The sequence below is a fragment of the Balaenoptera physalus genome (assembly GCF_965194825.1).
Source record: "Balaenoptera physalus genome assembly, chromosome: 11".
Lineage (NCBI taxonomy): Eukaryota > Metazoa > Chordata > Mammalia > Artiodactyla > Balaenopteridae > Balaenoptera > Balaenoptera physalus.
The window spans coordinates 77059367-77082365 of NC_138896.1; the positions used below are offsets into that span (position 1 = coordinate 77059367).

Consider the following 22999-nt stretch of genomic DNA (forward strand, 5'->3'; position numbering starts at 1 on the left):
CACTCTGTTTTGGCTGTGGCGTGAATAAAATTGTTTATAGACTTAGGCATAAACTCTAAACACATTGGCTTTAACTCTACTTTCTCACCCAAGAACATTTATCAGAATCACAACTTGGTGGGAGTGATGGTGCTCTCTACCATCATGATTCGCATACAGGAAGAATAAGGGGTCATTAAAAGACTGGGCTCTGGGGCCTGGGTGTAGCTGTGAGATATTGGACAAGTCTCTTTACCTTTCTGTGCCTCAATTTTCTTAGCTGTAAAACGGGAACAATAATTGCTCCTATCTCATGGGGTTGTGAGGATTAAATGAAAGAAACTATATACAGAACATTCTTAGGATAGGGCATGGCACATAGTAAGTCCTAAATAAATGTTATCAATTGTTATTATTAGCATCAATATCATTAGATCAAACAAAAGTAAACCTTTTATAAATTTCATTTTATGATTGATGTATCAGACTGAGCCCTTTTGATAGCAAGTGACAGAAACTCACGGACACATTAGGCAAAAAGAAAGAAATTACTGGTCTGTGGAACCAAACTGTGGAAAAGATGGCATGAATTGGCTTTGAGAATGATAGCAACCAGGGACTCAAATGCACTCAGGACTCTCTCTCTCTCTCTCTCTCTCTCTCTCTTCTCTCTTCTCTCTCTCCCTCTCTCTCTCTCTCTCTCTCTCTCTCTCTCTCCACCCCCCGCCCCGCATCACCTGCATTCTCTTAGCCAACAAGATGAGCTTCTTTCATTGGTCACGGAACACAGTCACCAAGTGTTTCTAGTTTTACAGCCTCACCACTTTGTAACCAGAGAGATGATTCGCTTAAAATACTCCACGGATAGCCAAGGCCCAGCGTGCATCGTTGCCTTTCTTGGGACCAATTTCTCTGGCCAGAGAAGGACTCCTTCCCACTCTACCCAGCACACTTGGCTGCAGCACCAATCCACCACGAGTTTTGCTGAGGATTTGTTTCCCTTTAAGGTAAGCCTTGAGCAGACTCCTTGAGCCATCTGGTTTGAGAGAAGTAACCAACCATTTTATTCCCTCTTCCTGTTGTTGCTGTCATCCTGACCATTTCACAACCTGGTTCTTGATGAGTGTCCCATCTTTCATGGCTTTTGTTGAGTTTGACCCAGGCTGAAAACGGGACGTGTGTTTATTTTACCTGACAAAGTACCCATGGCTGAAAGGTTTGGAGCTCTCACGAACTGTACTTTCTCCCCCTCCAGATGGGGCTGTAATTATAATTTAACTGTCTGGGTCCAACTTAAGGTGAGGAAAAGATATATTAAGTTTGCACACATGTTATTCTCCTACCCTCACCCACATCCCTTCGGCTCTCCACATTTCACATGCAACCACCTCTGGGGGGAGGTGCGTGTGTATGTGTGTGTGTACAGACAGTCGTGTTACAATTCTCATTTTGCAAAGTTTATGCAAAAACCAAACACCTAGGTTCAGAGTTTCCTAAAGGAGTCATCTGAAGTAGGTGCTTTATGCCAAAATGTCACAAAGATTTATGTGCTTTCATTTGTGCATTAAATTGAGGACAGGTGGGAGAATGCTCAAGCCTGAGAAAAACTGATAGCTCATTTCTCCCTTAGAGGAGAGAGATGGCTGTTACGATTACTGCTGGTTCAGATACAATAGATACAGACTTTGTTTTAAAAAAAAAGGGGGGGGGGAGGGCTTGTGTTTGAAAAGCAACATTTCAGCAGTCAAATCATTACCACTGCAATCGTGTTTCTCACAAATGGGAACCCTGGACTGAGATCCCAAGGTGAGTCCTGCCCCCAATTCAAACAGAGCAGGCAATACCCTACCCAAACAGCCAGGAAAATGGCCCGGCCTCCATTCAAGCTTGCAGAGAAAGGGTCTCTGGAATTGAGGGAAATGGCGTCCTCGACACATTCCACTTTAATGGCTTGCAACAGGGTCGGTTACACATATGTAACCACTCATTTTTTAATTTGATTCTCGTTTCAAACACCTTTTCAGGACCCAATACATCTAAAAAATGTCATCACTTGATAGGTCGCTACTCTATGCCTGGCCTTGAAACCAGCGATTCGATGTGCTGAGTATTCACCTGGATTTGAAATAGTGTGAATTTGTGTTTCAGAATAGAAATACTATGTGGCAAACACAGGCAAGCCAGATTTTTCACAAAGAGAAATGAGAGCTGCACTTGGAAAGCCTGGTGGTCAGCCTCCCGTGGGAGGGACACTGCTTGTCCCTGGGGTGACCTGGAGGCATACTGGGTAAATCAAAATTATTCGGTACACTCAATCCCTTTGAGGTTCAAGCTGAGCTTCTGAATCAAATATTTATCAAACCATTGACTTGCTTCTGAAGCAAGAATTTTCTATTTGGAAACCAGAGCTGTGTTCACACTGAGGGGCAAAGGACATACAATTAGTCTCTGTTTTTGTATGACTTCACTCAGTTACATGGATACAAATGAAATTTGAAACCTCCTAATGATTTCTGATTTTTTTCTTGTGTAGGCAATTACTACAATTCTAGTGATCTGTCATTTTAGACGACCACTAAATATAATCACCAGATAGTAAGAAATGCTCAACAAGCAATAGGGAAAGCGTTCAGATAAAATACCCTATAACTTCCAGACATTTTTGTCTCACTGTATTTAGCAGCTCTGCTTGTGATATGTATGTGTTTGTGGGGTGATAACTATGACTGTTAAAGGGAAGTAGATAAAGGAAGACATTTGGAGATATATGGTGTTAATAGTTCAATAAGATAAATGCTTGTCTTTTAAAGCTGAATTCCAGAAGAAATTGCAATGAAGGAACTGACATGACATTTTTTTCTATGCCAGAAAAACATACTATCTTGCACCTAGATTGAAGACTGGTGTATGATATGCTGAACAATATTGGAATGACACTGTTTAATTTCTAAAATATGCACATTTTTTTCTTGTATCACTTTTTAGCAAAAAATGTGGGACTCTGGGGAGTTTTGGGGTTTTAAAAATTTTTATTGAAATACAGTTGATTTACAATGTGTTAGTTTCAGGTATACAGCAAAGTGATTCAGCTATACATATATATATATGTAAGATTATATATATTCTATTTTTACATTCTCTTCCATTATAGGTTATTATAAGATATTGAGTATAGTTCCCTGTGCTACACAGAAGGTCCTTGTTGGTTATCTATTTTGTCAATATATATAATAGTGTGTATATTTTAATCCCCAACTCCTAATTTATCCCTTCCCCCCCCCACCCTTTGGTAACCATAAGTTTGTTTTCTATGTCTGTGAGTCTATTTCTGTTTTGTAAATAAGTTCATTTGTATCCTTCCTTTAGATTCCAAATATAAGTGATATCCCATGATATTTGTCTTTCTCTGTCTGGCTTATTTCACTTAGTATGATCATCTCTAGGTCCATCCATGTTCCTGCAAATGGCATTACTTCATTCTTTTTTATGGCTGAGTAGTATTCCATTGTATATATGTACCACATCTTCTTTATCCATTCATCTGTCGATGGACATTTAGGTTGTTTCCATGTTTTGGCTATTGTGAATAGTGCTGCTATGAACATTGGGGTGCATGTATCTTTTCAAATTATGGTTTTCTCCGGATATATGCCCAGGGGTGGGATTGCTGGATCATTTGGTAATTCTATTTTTACTTTTTTAAGGAACCTCCATACTGTTCTCCCTAGTGGCTGTACCAATTTACATTCCCACCAACAGTGTAGGAGGCTTCCTTTTTCTCCACACCCTCTCCAGCATTTATTGTTTGTAGACTTTTTGACGTTGGCCATTCTGACAGGTGTGAGGTGACACTTCATTGCAGTTTTGATTTGCATTTCTCTAATATTTAGCAACACTTAGCATCTTTTATGTGCCTTTTGGCCATCTGTATGTCTTCTTTGGAGAAATGTCTTTTTAGATCTTCTTCCCATTTTTTGATTGGGTTGTTTGTTTTTTTGCTATTGAGCTGAATGAGCTGTTTGTATATTTTGGAGATTAATCCTTTGGCAGTAGCTTAGTTTGCAAATATTTTCTCCCATTCTGAGGGTTGTCTTTTCATCTTGTTTATGGTTTCCTTTGCTGTGCAAAAGCTTTTAAGTTTAATTAGGTCCCATTTGTTTATTTTTGTTTTTATTTTCATTGCTCTAGGAGGTGGATCCAACAAGATATTGCTGCAATTTATGTCAGAGAGTGTTCTGCCTATGGTTTCCTCTAAGAGTTTTATAGTATCCGGCCTTACATTTAGGACTTTAATGCATTTTGAGTTTATCTTTGTGTATGGTGTTAAAGAATGTTCTACTTTCATTCTTTTATATGTAGCTGTCCAGTTTTCCCAGTGCCACATATTGAATAGACTTTTCTCCATTGTATATTCTTGCCTCCTTTGTCATAGATTAATTGACCATATGTGTGTGGGTTTATTTCTGGGCTTTCTATCCTGTTCCATTGATCTATATTTCTGTTTTTGTGCCAGTACCATACTGTTTTGATTATTGTAACTTTGTAGTGTAGTCTGAAGTCAGGGAGCCTGATTGCTCCAGCTCCATTTTTCTTTCTCAAGATTGCTTTGGCTATTCAGTGTCTTTTGTGTTTCCATGCAAAATTTAAAATTTCACTGCTTGTTGAAAATATTCCAAGGTATTTTATAATTTAAGAATAAAGAAACAAATTCTAGTCTCTATGATTTAAAAAGCAGTCCTTGAAAGAGAGCCCTACCTTAAATTTGCAGTTTTTTATAACAATGGATCTTAACCATTTTTGAGATACACAACCCAAGCATACAAATAAGTTGCTTACAATGTCAGTGAATCCACAGACTGTCTAATGCCCATTCCAGGTGCTGTACAGGGCTATGGAGTCAGATTACCATCCCCAGCTCTGTGCTTGGCACTTTCATCGACTGTCTCTCACTTGATCCAAATAACAGTCCTCAGAGAGTCCTATCCCTCTGTCCAGGTCATGCTCACCTCAAGCCAGGGTCTCTGGCCGGGCCTGAGAACCCAGATCTGACCACTGCCAACTCATACAGAAGATCTTACTTTCTTTACTTCCTCCACCCTGATCTGGGTCTCTAGAAACAACTTCCCAGGTAGGATCATAGTTAAGGTTACACTATGTCTTCCTTGGTAGGCTGATCGGGCAGAGTGTGAAATACATTTTTCCAGGAAAAATGGCCAGGGTTGTTTGGGTTCCCAGTCTATATCCCCACAAAGTCTGGTGGGTGGAGAGTGCTAGCACTTAACCTCCATGCATCACAAGGTCTCCATGAGAAAATTCACTGTGGCTTCTTTGGAGTGACTTTCTCCTTGTCACAACAATACCAGAAACATGCTGTCCCAAACCTCTGGCACAAATGACTCCCCTATTTCCCAGTCATTGGCAATGAACCCCACCATGACTTAAAATAATAAAAACAAGAGCTAATTGTCAGCACTGGCTTTGTACCAGGTACTTCATACATAGTAATTTATTTAATCCGTATAACAATCCTATTAGGTAGGTACTATAATTCTACACTTTTCATCATTGAGGAACCTGGGACACAGAGAAGTTTTTTTTTAGTTTGCTTGTGATCACAGCCAGTAAAGGTTGGAACCAGGACTCAAATCCCAGCTCTGAGTCCAAGCTCTTACCACTTGACTCCACTTAGCAATGAAAAAAGAAATGCACACACTTACAAACAAAAAAATGTACATATGTTGGGCGTCTTGACCAATATTTTAAATTTCTTTTACTGATGTAAATATGCAATCAAGATGGTTGGGAATACCCCATTCAGTTGATGGGATGTGGAGTTTGAGAAGGCAGCTATAAGGTGTAGAAGTGAGGCAAGCTGTGAACTCAGCCCTGAAGGAAAACCGTAGAAGGTCAACTTCTCCTCTTTGTCCACCACCAACATGGCAAGGTATTGTGGAGTCACAGAAGGAGGAAGGTCTGGGTAGAAGTGAAGGTGTAGTTCCAGGGGGTAAGGAATAAGAAGACAAAAGGGAAACACCATGTGATTCCACTCAGCTGAAGCCAGTGTCCAGAATGGCTCACAACCAATGGGGGACATAAGTTGGAGATTGTTCCTTTGTACATACTCATGACCTCTTGTTATTCTACCCGCATGCCTGTGTGTGACCATGTACAGTAAAGCTTACATCAGGGGGGCTTAGTTCTAAAGTCACAAGGCAAAACTTGACAAGACTTGACCTTTCCCTGTACATCCCTGAAACTGTCTGTGAAGTATACATAGACGTACCTCTGTCAGTGAGGGAAATGCAGCCAATCTGTCCACCAGCAAGGAAAGAAATATCCGTTCCTTCAGTGGAGCACCCCAGCAGGTAGTTTGAGTTGAAGGGCCATGTTAGTCAAACGATACAGATTTTTAAATAGCAGAATTGCCCTATTTTTAAATAGGTGGATGCTTGTGCTAGGAGATACACTAGGGAACCAGGACAGAAAAAGGAAACACCAGATTCCTATTTCCCAACTCATGACCATCCTAGGCATAACCCAGTTGAAGGAAATGATGCCCAGAATTGATCTGGGTGATCATGGTTCCATTTGACTAAGTTGAGCATGTACCAGGGGGATCCCACTGATATTCTCATAGGCAAGGCTGGTGCTTAGTCATTACACATTGGTGTTCTGGACTGGCCAGTGAAAGTTCTAATTGGTCAGTGCCCAAAGTGCCTTGCTGTACAGTTTAGAGTTTTGACTGTCACTCTCTCTGAATGCACATGTGAACCTGTGCGTGCACACATGCCTTCCCATGCTTATCTCTCCATCACAGCAGCATCGGTATTATGTCTGGACTCCTTAGCTTTAAGGGTGTGTTTTATTTACCTTCCAAAGCCTGGCTCAAATGCTACCTCCTCTGGGCAGCCTTCCTTGCTTCTCTACACCTGGGCAGGATCTCTCCTTCCTTTTACTTCTTTTGCCATTTCTTCCACTCTGCCTTTTAGTACAGTGATTGGAGGTCTGACGTCCCGTTTAGGACATGAGCTCATGGATCCTTAGTGACCCCCTTTTCAAGAACATTAGAAGATTGCCTTTTACAAAGTCAGTGTTCAGCAAATCTTTCATAGAAAATAAAATAACAAGTGAATGAATGAGTGATTTCATTTATGTGATTGAACCAGAGATCCATGAGAAAAAATAAATAAGTGTGAAAACACTAGTTATATTAGCCTGAAATACATTACCTTTTGTGGGTTTAATGTGACCAAACCATTGTTGTCTGTGTCCCCCAGTCTCTCCTTTCGATCTCCTAATTCCAGCTGCCACTATGACAAAGGTAGAATAGAAAACCACTGAATGACAAAGGAATTATGAAACTTGGAATTTGGAATCTATCCTGGTAGAGGTGGGAGGTGTTGAGTCAAGACAGCTTCTACCTATTAGTTTTTCTCTTTATAGAAAAGACTGTATAGAAGGCCTCCCTCCCTCCCTCCCTCCCTCCCTCCCTCTCTCCCTCTCTCCCTCTCTCTGTCTCTTTCTCTCTCCCCCCCCCTCTCTCTCTCTCACTCTCACTCACTCTCTCTCTGCCTGCTTACTCACCATCTGTTTTCTCCCTAATTTACAAATTACCCTAATGTCCTACCAGGATGTAACTTCACCCCATGGCCCCATCGTGGTACCTAGAAGTGAGTGAAATTCCAGTACCACCTTCCTCCGTGGAAGTCAAAGTCTGCAAGAGCCGCCCCACCTTTCACAAATCCAGCATAGACAGGGCAGGTCTGTCTCCTGGGACCTTGAACCTTGGTCTCAGAACTCAAGGGCAAGAGGTCAAGACCCAGGCTAGCAACCCTGTTTGAGCAGGCTGACCTGGCTGTGGCTTTGCTTCCCTTCCTGCTCGCATCTTCCTGGCCCTCCCACCAGCCCTTGGTGCCTGCCCACCTTTACAGCTTCTCAGTCTTCTCTCTGTGAGTCCCCAGGAGCCTCCAAATAAATTCCCCAAGGTTTCAGTTAGCCAAAACCAGTTTACATTGCTAGCAACCAATACTTCTAACCAAGAGGCTTCAGGAAGAAATGTTCTGTACATGCTCGGATTCCACATGCACTGAGATAGTTTCAACCACTGCAGACAGAGCATGGAGCTGATAACTTGTCTTGTCAGTGGCAGAAAACATGATGGGTTGTGCCTTTTAAGAAAACTTGCCCTCCTGCCAGCCTGAATCTAGTTGCCCCTCAACATCACCTGCCTGTTTTGTGGGATGTCTCCTTGCAAACAGTTTAAAAAGATGACTCAAATGAAAATAGCCCCCTGTGCACCCCCCCAACACACACACACAGCAGTTACTTCTGCTGTTGTATCAAAAATGAAAGTTTTTTGAGTCATCCTGTCATGGACCTATCCATTCACCAAAGATAATGAGTTTGTTTTCTTAATGAACTCACTCTCTCACTAGATCCCCTTGGGAAAGCCCCATTACTATTACTTAACTACCTTTAGGGGGATATTGAAAATGACTCCCTTCAATTGGATCTAACTGGTTAAAGTAGCCAAATCAAAGCTTCAGAGTTCCAACCCAAATATTTCTTTTTTAGTTCTTATACACATAATTACATATGATTTACAGTGACGCACAAAATTTCCGGAAATAAAAGCAGGAATCTTTGTTCAAAATTTTATCCAATCCAGAAAAAATATACCCAGGCAACAGAAGACAGATGTCACGATCATGGGACATGTGAGGCTGGAAAATGTTTGCTGAATGCATCTTCACTACCCCCTGAAATCCCATAAAGGCAGGAAAGCAAGATCTTGGCAGTACCCAGGGGAAAACTGAAGTTCTTAGAAGCTCTGAAACCTTTTGTGTTGCTCTGAAAACTTCCCTCCAAGTGATCCAGTGATTAGAAACATTTCCCTACAGCATGAAGCTACCTGTGGAAGAGCAAACTCAGAGGGAGGGGTGTGTGTGAGGGTGGCAGGGAGAGGACCAAAACTTGCAGGGTCTTAGAGAAGCGCTCATGGTAAACAACGCAGTGGAAAACATACTACAGCTATGCAGTGAAACTCCAGTGGCCACATCAATGTCCAGACACCGGGGGATTTGCAGCTCAGGCCCTGGCCTCTAGGGAAGGTGGGAGGGTATCATGTTGACTCATGAGGGAAGGTTAAGCAACCAACTATTAAACTGCTTATCTGAGCTGAACTTGTGAACTACAAAGGTTTCCCTATCCTGGGTAATAATTAGCTGTGCACAATTATCAGCTCTAAATAATAGCCGTTGTTGAAAGGAAACTGGGCCAAAACACCGACTGGGGTTTTGCAAGGATTTATCGGTGAAATCAACTGCATGTAGTTGACCCTGGGCCTCCTCTTCCCCATCATCCCCCTCTCAAAAAGTAAAGGAGATGCCCCTCCAACCACAGACAGACAGACTGGCTTCTTTGGGTCATGTGTGACCCCCGCTCTAGAAGGAGATGTTCATACCCCATCTCCCAATCTACATAGACAGATGAGAGGTCTCTGCCTTTGATGTAGGGCCTGTTCTTGGGTCCTTGCATGTCTCTTCAGTCACTTCACACCTCTCTTCCTCTCACGCCTGTGGTACGCCTCTTGCTCAGCCTTTAGTCACTCTCTAGACCTTTTTCCCTTTCCCACCTCAGCATCTTTGTGTTTGCTGTTCCTCTGCCTGGAATGTTCTCTCTCATGACCAGCTTCACTCTTAGCGCTCCATTTAAATGGCAACCTCCACAGAGAGGACCTCCCTGGAGACTGCCTTGAGTAGTGCCCACCTTGCTATCTTCTAGAGTAGGGTCAGCAAATCATGGCCTGAGGGTCAAATCTGGTGGGCCACCTGCTTTTGTAAACAAAGTTTTATTGGAACACAGCCATGCCTATTATACATAGTCTGGGGTTGCTTTCACCCGACAGTGGCAGAGCTGAGTGGTTGTGACAGAGACCATATGACCTCCAAAGTCAAAAATATTTACTACCTGGCCCTTTACAGGAGAAGTTTGCTGCCCCCTATTCCATAGATTGAACACATTCTATAATTATTTTCTCTACTACTCACTTATTATTATTTTCACTCAAAGCTGTAAGGCCAGCTACTCAGGATCTTGTGTGTTTTATCCCCAGCACCCAGCACGTTGCCTGGCACAAAGATGATGTACAACGCTCAAACTAAGCAGGGATTACTACTCCTGTTTTCAAGATGGAAATGTTGAGGGTGAAAGAGAGGAAATGTATCTTGCACTGGAGTGGTTTCACTGGAAGTGGCTAGTGTCCTTTTACTTTAGTTTTCTTTATGGCCCTTTTCTATATTGGTTGGTTTAGAGTCTGTTCCCCCAACTAGAACATGAGCCCCAAGAGGCCAGTTGCCATTTTTTCCTATCTTGATTACCATGGTGTCAACAGCACCCTGAGCAATGCCTGGCACTTAATGAGAGTTCAAGAAAATGTGTTGAGTGACTGAGTGAATGGATATCCTTGGCCTTAGAAGGAGGTGTTTCCGACTCTGCTCCAGAGCTGGAGGAACAGTGATGTGCATTCTGAACATGGCTACAGTCATAAGGAACCAACATGCGTATTATTTCTCAAAACCATATGGCCACATTCCAATTATTCTCGTCAGTGGAGGGCTGCCCTTGCTCTGGAAATCCTGAATGCAGATGCTTCAGACCCCCGTTCTGCTTGGATGAAAAGCACCTCCTCTTATGTAGCTGTGACCAGTGGACTTTCCCAGTGTGGGTGGGTTTCATTTTTACTAAATCAGTCAATTTTCCCCTTTTTTTTTTTTTTGATAATGAAACTCTCTAGGAGTTAAGCCAGCATTTTGTTTTGTTTTGTTTTTGTTTTTGTTTATTTTTGGCTGTGCTGGGTCTTCGTTTCTGTGCGAGGGCTTTCTCTAGTTGCGGCAAGCGGGGCCACTCTTCATCGCGGTGCGCGGGCCTTTCACCATCGCGGCCTCTCTTGTTGCGGGGCACAGGCTCCAGACGCGCAGGCTCAGTAGTTGTGGCTCACGGGCCCAGTTGCTCCACGGCATATGGGATCCTCCCAGACCAGGGCGCAAACCCACGTCCCCTGCATTGGCAGGCAGATTCTCAACCACTGCGCCACCAGGGAAGCCCTAATTTTCCCTTTTAAAGGAGAGGGGAGGAAGTAGGCATGGTAAGGGGAAAATTATGCACATTGTGAATCTCAGACCCAGGCTTGAACCTACCACTTATTGCTTATATAACCTGGGAATAAATCCAGTAATTTCCCCAAGCCTAAGTGTGCCCATTCATTAAAAAGCGACACAAATATCAACCTTCCTGGATTGTTTTGAGACTACCATGAGATAATGTGTGCCAAAATGTGTAGAGTATGATACACTGTAGGTCCATAAGGAGCTGTTTATATCATCATTAGCATCATCAATAATAATAACTTCAGAACAGAGTTGGTGTTCAAATAACTAGCAGGACATAGTACTAGTATAGAATAGTAGTTAAGACTGTGAACTTTGGAGCTAAACTACCAAAGCACAAATCCCAGTTCTGCCATTTACTAGCTATCTGACCTTATGTAAGTTGTTATTGTTACTATTATTGTCAATAGTTTTACTCCTCAAAAATCCCTCCAGCCCCTGAGAGCTTTCTCTGCAAATTCCATGCATAACCTCATAGCTGAAATGGGGATGCTACTGGGAATGAAATATGGGTCAGACTCTGATTAAATATCTCAGGACCTTTTCTCTAAACTATCCTCAACCTGGAGTTGGTTCTCTATCACTTTCTGCACAGCTGTTTTTTTTCAATGATTGTTAGGAATATGACCAAAACATATGAAAAGAACTTAAGTACAGAATGAGCTTGAAGCATCAGCAGTTGGTCTGTGAGAAGCATAGAGAAGGTAGTCAAAGGATAGAAACCTTTTTTAAAGTGGCAGTGCCCCCACCAATCAATGACACAGACCCCACTCCCTCCCCAAGATTAAACCAGAAGTTAGAACCTGGCTGACCCTTACTTGAAAAGCGAGCACGAGGGGGCATGCTTACACGGCTCTTCTTTGAACGGCTTCTTTCTTTCTATCCTTAAAGTCAAGGCCAGTGACTAGATTCTCTTAAAGAACAAAATCCAACGTTGAGACTCTTATCCAAGTTTTGACTCAGCCAGAGATATACCTTCCATATTGGGTACTCACCTGTCTTTAATGAACCTCACCACTATAACCTTGGCCATAGTGAGCTGACCTTATGAATTTTTCTCCATTCTTTTGGGATCCACTTAAATCTTTTCAGCTTGAGTGACACTCTGGGCAAGTTTTCATGAATGGGATAGACGGGAAATGTGCCTGAATCACATGCCTAATCAGAGTATGTGTTTTTCTCATTTATGCTGCCATAAGCCTTTTTTATTAATATATTTCATCAGTATGAGGATTATTATTAGATATTACTGTTTCTAAACTTTATCCTAAGGATAAGGCAAGCAGGAATTTGCTTCCAAAGCAACTTACTGTTTCTACCTTTTAATAATTGAAGGTTTTAGTATGGTGATTTATTCTTAAGCCTCTTGATAATCCTGGCAACTCTAGGTGTCAGAAAATGGAAGGCAACCCTCCTGAATTTTGCCATGTATCCAAGTCGTAGCATTAATGGAGTCTAGCTAAACTAAAGACCATTTCAAAACAGGAGAATAAGACGTGGGCAAACCAAGGATCCCACATAAATCCTTCTGTGGAACCAGGAAATGAGCATCTAGTTGAAAAATGTGCCTGTTTTTCTCTCTCCACACCCCTTCCTACCATCTCAATGTTGCTTTAAGATTTAGCCCTAAATAACTGAAGCATGGGATAGAGCCACAAAATATAGGCAGTGAAAAATCTTTACTGGAGTGCCCGAATCAAGCTAATCCCTTTAATGCTGACGATGGCACCATTTTTGTCACCAACCCCTGACAGCCTGACAGAGATGGGGAGAGAGTGGTAATTTCAAGAGCAAATAAAGACCCCTCTTGGGTGTAAAAAAAAAAAAAAAAATCAGCAGCACCAGGCACTTCTGAAGCCCCAACTCCAGGCAGGCTGGGAGAGACAGTGTACATTTTTTAGATGGGGTACTGCTCTCATAGGCAGTCAGAGCATAGCTGTCTGTTGCCAGAAACCATTCATCAGACTCTGCAGAAAAGGCTGTCAGCTCAGCCTACAGGCCTCAAGCCAGCCTGTCAGGATCCAGGCTAACAGCCAGAGTGTCAGGGGCTGCGGCTGGTAGCCAACCAGAACTTTGATGTCGAAGGCTTGGCCAGCTCGTATGTGAGGGTGGCCGATGGGCTCTGAAACCGTATACTCGGCTCAGAGGTCACGAGCTCTGAAAGTGAGCTGGCCGTTAGAGTATCTCTAATAGAGATGGTAGTAGACATTTTATATTGTTAAAAAAAAAATTGTTCAAATTATTTCAGTATTTGTTTTGATTTAAATTTCCATTACACATGCTTTTCATTATGCAACTCAATTAGTATATAAAAGATTTTTTCTGTTTAAAATGTTTAAATGAACATAATTGTTCAATTTGGAAAGATTACAATGCTTTTATTTAATTAACACTGCAATAAATACATTGCTCTGTAATGAACCCCATACTTTTAGGCCATTAACCATTCAATAAATTTGCAATATGGAAGGTTCTTTACGGAGAAGAAGATAAATAAAGCTATTTAAATGAATGTACGACAACTATGATGCTAAGCAGCGAATTATAGCTTTTTGCTTCTCATCCACTGGAGTTGTACCTTGATTACAAACATACGCGTATGTAATAAACAGCATACATTTCAATTACTATTTTGAACATGAGGTACACTGGATGTTAAAGAAAAATTCTGCACCATTGGTGCCGGCTGTACCCCATGGCATCTTCTCAATGAGAAGCTCTTTCGGAATTCATCCAAAGGCTCATCTGTCGTTTGCCTTATCAATCCAGGCCTGGGACTTCCAGAACAAAAATAATCTACATCCAGCAGGCAGCCTCTCAGAACCAGCTGGTTCTACCATTGATCATAAAATTAAAGTCACTCCTCTCATGCAACGCTCCCTGACACACAGGACCCTTCCAATGGCGATAGGTCTTGACAGGTCTCAAAGCAGCCAAGGGCATGTCTGCCAAGGCAAAGAGTTTCTGGGCCCTGCCCTCCCTTGCCTTCTCCCCGTCTTATACATCAACTACAGTAAAAAGAGCAAACTTTCCACGTGTATCACCCTCTGCCCTCATCTAAATACCTTCAGCTCCTTCTAACGCGAAGTCCTGCAAGGTTGGCCTACACAGCAGGTGCCGATTAGCCCAGATTTCAGACAAAGCCTCTTAGGCTTTGAGAGGTTAAGTGTTGGCATAAAGTCCCAGGACCAAGATGAGAATTTAATTTTGTCTCTTATAGAATGCTCCTTATTAGTATTGGTAGGTATATTATTGATCATATCAATAGCAAAAATAGCGTATTAACATTGAAAATAAGGACTGCTATTGAGTGATTATCATGTAGCAGGGATTATTATGCTGCACTGTATAGATGAGGAACCTGAAGCTTAGAAGTGTGGAGATCCTGGCCCAAGTTCACAGGAGCAAAATGGTAAAGTCAAGCCCCAGCTATCCAGCTCCTGCAAAGTTTCTCCCTTCAAGTGGTACCTGGGAAGATTTCCCAAAGTCCATCCTTTGGCTTACTTAGTGTCCTTGCCTTTGCTCTCTTTTATATTCTATTCCTGTGGTTTGGGCCTCTCACAGGGATGTCCTAGAATGATCACAATTGGGAACTCTTCTTTAACCATCTTCTCCCTACACATCAGGAAAGATGGCGGCCCTCAAACTGTGCAATGGGAACCTCCCTTGTATTCAACTGGTCCCCTGTGGCTCACAAGACCAAGAGCTTTCAGGAACAGAAGCCAAAGTCCATGTCTGTGGGGAGCAGACAGGCCTGTCTTATGCCCCATCTCTGCTACTTCCTAGCTATGTGACTTTGACCACATTACTTATCCTCTCTGTGTCTCATTTTCCTCAAATATAAAATGTGAAGCATAATTCCTATCTTCATATGGTTATAATGAGCTACAAATTAGGTAATGAAATTTATCTAAATTGGGTTAGTATGTAGCATGTAGTAAATGCATAGTACCTAGCATATAATAAATGCTTAGTAAAGGACTCCAGGTTCCACATTATAGGTTTAGAGAAAATCTAAACAATCCAACTGATAATTCAGCAAATATTTATTGAGCACCTATTATTTCTGGATACTTCTCCAGGCATTTGGGATAGACAGATGAAGTTTCTGCTCTGGCACTTACTTTGTGTGTAGGGGGGAGTAGGGGGATTGAGGAGGGAGACATAAAATAAACCAGTAGACAAAAATATATATACTATTTCAATTTGTGACAAAAATAAGAAGAGATGAAAGAATTGAGTGATGATGGTGAAGTGAGGGCTATTCAAAGAAATGACATTTAAATAAAGGCCTGAATGAAGATTCAGATGATGGGGCACGTACCATGGTGCCTGAGACACTGCAGGAAATCATCAAACACGCACTGGAGATTACCAGTGGTCCTGTCTGGAGCCAGATTTGTTCCTTTCAGCATACAAACACTTAGGAGGACCTGCTGTGTGATAGGCACTAGGGGAGACAGAGAAATTGCCTTTGGGTTCCAATCAGCTTGAAGTCATGATGATGCTGCTGATAAAAGATTGGCATGGTGGCTTTTAAAAAAAATTTTATTTATGTATAGCTGATTTACAATATTGTGTTAATTTCTGCTGTACAACAAAGTGATTCAGATATATATATATATATTCTTTTCCATTATGGTTTATCATAGGATATTGAATATAATTCCCTGTGCTATACAGTAGGGCCTTGTTGTTTATCCATTCTACATATAATAGTTTGTATCTGCTAATCTCAAACTCCCAATCCATCCCTCCCACCCCCTCCCCCTGGCAACGTCAAGTCTGTTCTCTGTATCTGTGAGTCTGTTTCTCTTTCATAGATAGGTTCATTTGTGTTGTATTTTAGATTCCACATATAAGTGATATCATATGATATTTGTCTTTCTCTTTCTGACTTACTTCACTTAGTATGATAATCTCTAGTTGCATCCATGTTGCTGTAAATGGCATTATTTCATTCTTTTTTATGGCTGAGTAGTATTCCATTGTATATATGTACCACGTCTTCTTTATGCATTCATCTGTCAGTGGACATTTGGGTTATTTCCTTTTCTTGGCTGTTGCAAATAGTGCTGCTGTGAACATAGAGGTGCATGTATCTTTTTGAATTCTAGTTTTGTCTGGGCATATGCCCAGGAGTGGGATTGCTGGATCATATGGCAACTCTGTTTTTAGTTTTGTGAGGAACCTCCATACTATTTTCCATAATGCCTGCACCAATTTACATTTGGTGGCCTTTTCTAAGCTCCCGAACATTCCAGGACCCATATTTCTCTTCTGAGAAGATAAGTGTGGAGTAAGAGAGGGAAAAGGAAGTCAGGCTTGGAGCCAGGTGGCAGATGTGGCAAAAGGACCACTGGCCAGGGGTGGAATCTATGTTTGGTCATTCAATGAGAGGCAATATTCCATATGGAGAGTGCACGGTCAGGAGGTGAAGAAATCTGGGTTCAAGTCCCCCTTATGCAACTTACAGTGATGTGAACTTTTTTTTTTCTGAGTCTCTATTTCCCCATATGTGAAATGGGAATAATAGTCTCTACCACACAACGAATTACTGCAATGATTAAAAATGACATGTATAACATAAACAAAGTTAAACACGACCTCTCATACCAGTTATTTATCTTAGGCAGTGACTATATGTTGATCACTATAGTATGTTTTCAACATTCCCACACATTTGAAAAGTTCCCTAAATAAAATATTGGAAATAATATTACGAAAAATGATATATGCAAAATACCTAGGATGGAGGAGGCTTTTGACAGATTATAGTTATTTTAATTTTTTCACTTAGAAATAAATTCTCAGTTTCCACAGGACACCAGGCTCTGCCTAGGAATTAAGATGAAAAGGTACCTTTCTTGTCCTTGATGAATTCAGTCTTCTATACACTTAACCATCATCGTTTATCTCTTCAGATTTTTCCTGGACCTGATTCCCTATTTTTGCTTTTATTTTATAATTAGTTCCTTGTATGTGTTTATGTATTAAGCCACAAATAATTTGAAGACTCAACCAGGATATAACTGGATGGTTGGGTGGACAGATCGAGGGATGGACTGGTCATCCAAGGGAAATCTAAAACTCTGCTAAAAAACCTAAGTCACTGGTCCATTAAAAGCAAAGTGGGATAGTTCAGCATTTCAGGGCCTGGGCTAGGCTTCTCTTTCTTGAAAGCTCCACCAATGGCTATCACTTCAGTCTGCCCAGTGCCTCTTCCTCTGGGAACAGAACCTACCTCCTTGCCAACAGAGGTGGGGTCACACCCAGGCTGAACCGATCATATTACACCATCATTCCAACTGTAATGATTGGTTTTTCAGTTGACACATGACCCAAGTCAGGCTAGAGATATTTCCCAGGATTTTCTCCCTGTTCATAGAGCTGTTAGGATGCTTTGTTAACACAGGAAAATAAGCACCATATCTTTCCATCCCTCCTTCCTCTAAATTGTCTGAAGGAGGAAGTCAACATGCAGAGTGAATAAAAAAGATCAGACAGTTCTAAGTCATCTGAATCCTTGGCTCCAATAGTCTCTGAGGCCAGCCTGCTCCATCCCTGCCCCTAGTACAGTATGGTCACCTAAACTAATACCCTGTTTGTTTAAAAAGTTGTATGCAAGTCCCATCACATACAACTGACAGAGTCTGGGTTAATACACTCGTATTTCACTCTGTTTATGGATATGCCTGCCTCTCTCTCTCTCTCTCATCTTCTCTCAATGTAATTCTTTCTAATCATTAGCCATAGGGGCCTCCAAAGGGCCTGGGCCTATGTTAGAATCCATAGAGTTTGAAAAAAGTATCTTTTATTCTAGCTGTGATGACTATGGAAGACAGCAAGACAGAAAGTAATGAAAGATTAAATTGTTAGAATAGACAAAGATTTCTTAAACTGGTCACAAAAAGCACTAATTGTAAAATAAAAACATTGATACACTGGATTTCACTGAAATTAAGAATGTTCATCAAAAATACCATCAAGACGGTGAAAAAACTGGGAAATAAATACAAAATATAGAAATCTAATAGAGGACTTACATTTAGCATGTGGAATAACTCCTACAAATCAATAAGAAAAAGTCAGAGAGCACAATAAGAAAAAATGGGCAAGAGTTGAACAGGGACTTCACAGAAAATGACATCCAAATGGCCAATAAGGCATATGAAAAGAAGCCCAACATCATTTCTGTTCAGGAAAATGCAAAATAAAACTCCTGCTAGATATTACCAGCCTACCAGAATGGCTAAAAATAAGAGCCTGACAATAACAAATGTTGATGATGACAGGGAACAAGTAAAACCCACACAACACTGATGAAAGCATGAATTGATAAACTATTTTAGAAAAAAATATTTAGCAATTCCTACTAAATCTAAATCTAACCTATGACTCAGCAATTCTATTCCTAGGTATATTATCCAAGAGAAATAAAAGTATATGTCCACCAAAATCATGTACCAGAATATTCACAGCTGCATTATTCATAATGCCCCAAACTGGAAACAGCTTAAATGACCACCAACAGGAGAATAAATTTTGTCATACGTTCATACAACATAATACTGCACAGCAATAAAAAAAAAAGAACAAATTACTATTATACATAACAAAACAGGTGATGTTGAGCACAAGCCAGACACAAGAGAGTACCTATTGGATTACTCCATTTGTAAGAAGTTCAAGTTCAAGCAAAATTGATCAATGATGATAAAAACTAGAAGAGTGGTTACTAGGAAGAGTACTGATTGGGAAATGGGCCCAGTGGAACCATCCAGGGTGCTGGAAATATTCTGTATCTATTACACACCTTTTGAGTCTTGATGAGAGGTGTGGATGCTGCAAAAATAATAAGTTTAGTATCACTGATCCTAGCACTGTTATTAATGATATCAATAGTTGGTTGCTCAATATATGCCCATCACTTTAATAAGTACTTTACAAGCACCCTCCCACTTGTTTTCCAAAGCCACTCCAGCAGTGGGTACCATCATTATGTTCAATTTACAAATGAAGAAATTGGGGCTCAGATGTAAAGAGAACTATCCCAAGGAAGAAAATGTGAGAAAATGTGAGTCGAGATTCAAAGCCAGGTCTTCTGGCTGCAGAGCCTGTAGGGCCCATGCTCTTAATCACTGAGTCATAGGAGTAGCAGTTGGTGACTGTCTTAAAGTCCTGGAAAGCCAAATACCACAGCAACGTGAATCCCTGGGAAGCTTCGTCAATGTTTTCTTAACAATCCTACAATCCTAACTGCACCTGAAAACAAGTAAACATTAAAAACAGAGTTATTTTTACACACCAGGAAGTCTAGACACCTGCTTTTGTATATTTTCTGGAGGGGGAAAAATAGACTCATTGTTTGAAATTTATTTCCACCATTTGGAGAGGTTTTAGTAGAGATGGGTAATGTTTGCGATTCAGTGGTGAGACATAAATGTTTAACACAGGGTCTTCCTCCTCCCCTGCCCTTCCCCTACGGATGCTTTGAATAGTGCGAAGTCTGTTTTAAGCTCTGCTGATTTACTCAAGAAAAGGATCAGCATATTTTGAAATATTGGTCATATGGTCTGGGGGACGGGAGCATTAAAACACAGCAAAACTCAACAAGCTACTTCCTGTCAGCTGCTTCTCAAGACTTCATGGGCTCATAACACTTAATAAAAAAACATGAGCTGTAAATAATACCTGATTTCGACTGCATTTTTCATCGAATGAACTAGACATTGGGAAGACAGTTTTGTTCTCACTGAGGAGTACATAACCCCCATATGCATGAGATGTTCATTTCCTACCCCTTCACTGAGGACCCAGTATGTGCTGGTACTTTACTTTTGGCTTCATTCATAGAAAATGGTTGCTACCCAAACAGCTTTGACCTACAAAAAAGGCAATTTCATATGGCTCAGCCTAACAGATACTTTACACTTACTATCTGTGAGGTAGGTTTTCTCATTATTCTTAGTTCCTTAGGATGTTAGTTCCATGAGGACAGAAACTCGTCACCTTAATCTCCTCCAAGTCCTCAGTGCCTACAACAAGGCCCATCGTAGGTGGTCGTTACTTATTCGATGGATGGATGAGTGGATGGATGAGTGGATGGATGGATGAGTGGATGGATGGATGGGAAGCTAAGGCTTAGGAAGGCCATCCAGCAAGGAAGTCAAGCCAGGCTTTGAGCCCAGGTCTGCTGCAAAGCCCCCCATTCACCAAGCTCCAGTCGGTTAAAGGGAGAATGCACCAATTGCAATCTTTATTTCTAGTCCCAGCAGTCATCGCCAGTGGCCTTTCTCTAAAAGTCACACTCTGTATCCATGGGCAGAGGGGGAACCTGGGACACCCTGTGGCCACAACCAGCTGCCTTTTCAGGCCTTCCCAGGCCCTGTGTGTCTGGGGCAAAGGGACAGAGCAAAGGGCAACCTTGCTAAAAAGCATCTCAAATGCCCTTGAAGAACAGGAGGCAAGGGGTGAGCCAGAGGTCGCACGGAAGGACAGAAGTCACATGGGAGGAGACGAGACAGAGGACCAAGGTGGAGAGGAGGACCGCGGGTTGATGTGAGGGCGTGTGGAGCTGTGTCCGCATTGCCCACGTCAGGCTGCACGGCCTCGTTAATGAACCAGGAAGGTGGAGGGGGCACAAGGGCAGGGTGGAAAGTAAACCTCGACGAGGAGGAAGACAGGGAAGCAACTCGGGCTGGAATCATTTTGTTTTATGAATAGTTTATGAGGCGTATCAGGAGTCACACTAACGGGCAAGGGCTGGAATGTTTTCTAACTTGAAAGTGAAAGCCGCCCTCCAGGCCGCGGCGAGTGTGGGAGAGGCGAAGTAGGAAAAACACGGAGGCCCCTCTCGGCGCAGCTCGATCTTGTAAAACGCGGGTCTCGGGCTGTGCGCACCAGCAAACGCAGCACCCTTTGCCGGCTGACACCACCTTGGAGTTTTCACAACCCCTGTGCTCAGCTCCCTGTGTTCAGGCCGCTTATCTCAGCACCTGGGAACGTGTCTCGGATGGCCCCTGGGGCCGAGGACGAATCTGGGGAGAAGGAGCATGGAGCCTGTGGGGTGCCCAGCTCAACACCAAGCGCTTTCTGTGCTCAGAGCTCTGCACTGGTCGCCGTGGGGCAAGGGGGAGGCTCACCCAGGGGAGGTGGTCTTGCTGGGGGCGAAGAACACACAAGGAGCCTCAGAAAGGAATCTTTATTTGTCCAAATCAGCTCAGTGCTTTTAATGGTTCCCTCTGCACCCACAAGCGAAGCCGCAGGCGCCCCATAAACTGACCCCTGCGTCCCAGGCCTTGGGGAAGCCTCCTCCCTGCTCCCCCCACCCCTGGGCGCCATCTCTTAGAATGGAGCCCACGCCTCCACGGTTGACCCTTCTGTGTCGAGGTAGTTCCTAGGCTGCACCCACCCCTGGAACGTATCCCAGCACCATCCCTCGGGTTCTCCAAGCCAACGTCCAAGATTCCCCTTTGCCCCATTTCCCACAGTCACAGCCTGTGCCCAAACTGGCTTCTGGATCCAAGCCAGGGTCTGATTCTGGGCCTCTTGCTTGCCTGGAATGTAAATTCAGGCTTCAGTCAGCAAGCTCATGCAAGGGACGGTTCTGTCACACAGGCTGCATGTGAAGTCCGGGGAGACCTCCCCACACTGGGGGCACTTTTCCAGCCTCTGCCTTGTAGCAAGCTGCCCTCTCCTCTTCCGTTCATGAGCTCTGAAAATCTCGCTCTCCAGGATCTCCCACTGTCAAACCTGCTCTCCGTCTCCTGTACCCCAGTGGAAATTGGAGTCTGTAAAGTTTCTTCCTGATAAGGTTTTCTCTCAGTCTGAATTGAAAGGATTTCCCCTTTCCAGAAAGTCTGGGAAGTTGTTCTGGAGATCAGATATATTTCTTGGTGTTCCTCCAATCACACCCGCTCTGCCCCGAGCACTCTTCTTTCTGTTAGGGGGAAGTTGGTATATCTACCTGGGAAGACTCTGGCATCCTCACAGCTCATTCTGGGATGTTGTTTGCATAAAATCCCTGTAGGAAAGGGATATTAGGATATTAGTGAAGATATTAAACATGGCATCTGCCAGGGAATTCATAGATGTCTAATCCTGCTGTCTTGCTTTATCCATTTACTTATTCAAAATTAATAAGTTAATGAACAGATAAGTGCCTGTCATGTGTCCTGTCCAGTTCTGTGCAGTAAAACAGCAGCAAAAAAAGACAAGGTCAAACTTGTCTTGGAGCTCAGAGCTTCGTGAGGAGAGAGAGGCACTAAACAAGTATACAAATAAAAGAGCATGATCAGTTCAGATAGTAACAGGCTATGAAGACAATAACGAAATGGAATGTGAAAGGCAGAGGTAGGAGGATGGAACGTGGAGGTTTACTTGTAACCGCGGAGAGCAAAGCAAGGAGAATCAGCCCTGCTTTTTGGACTCTTTGGTCTCCAAATTCAATACAGAGTCCTAGAGAGTCAGTCTGAGCTCTGAGAAAAACCCCTTTCCCTAAAGTGGGTCGGTCTGAATGGGCAAATAACATTCTACCGGAAAGGCTGAACCCTGGGACTGATGTTGGCGTTTCAGTGAAAGAAAGAGTGCAGGTGCTAGTAACGAAGGATAGAGAAACTAAATGAGGGGGAGTGTGTGGGCGTGAATGCCCCCATCAACAGGGCACCCACGTGGGGAAGCTGAGGGGGGTGAGAGAGCATCCTTCCCAACCAGCTGCAGGCCTGGACAGTGGCACCACCCACAGCAGCTGTCAGGCACCTTCCTTAGATGGAGAAGCCAATGACTCCCCCTAGAAGCCAACAGATTGAGGCAGGAGGTGCTGTCATATACTCAGCTTTGGAATTTGGAGA

At 42.6% G+C, this 22999-nt stretch overlaps 1 long non-coding RNA gene across 7 annotated transcripts in view; it reads left to right on the forward strand.

Annotated features, from left to right (window-relative positions):
* The window catches only part of LOC309638491, a 90906-nt gene that overhangs the window by 46489 nt on the left and 21418 nt on the right, over positions 1-22999 (forward strand). For 6 of the 7 annotated variants that reach the window (XR_014251163.1, XR_014251164.1, XR_014251165.1 and 3 more), the window contains exon 3: positions 795-21150. This is a non-coding gene — a long non-coding RNA (uncharacterized lncRNA). Of the gene's footprint in view, positions 1-794; positions 21151-22999 lie in introns of those variants that run through there. The other variant, XR_014251162.1, reaches the window with a different exon arrangement.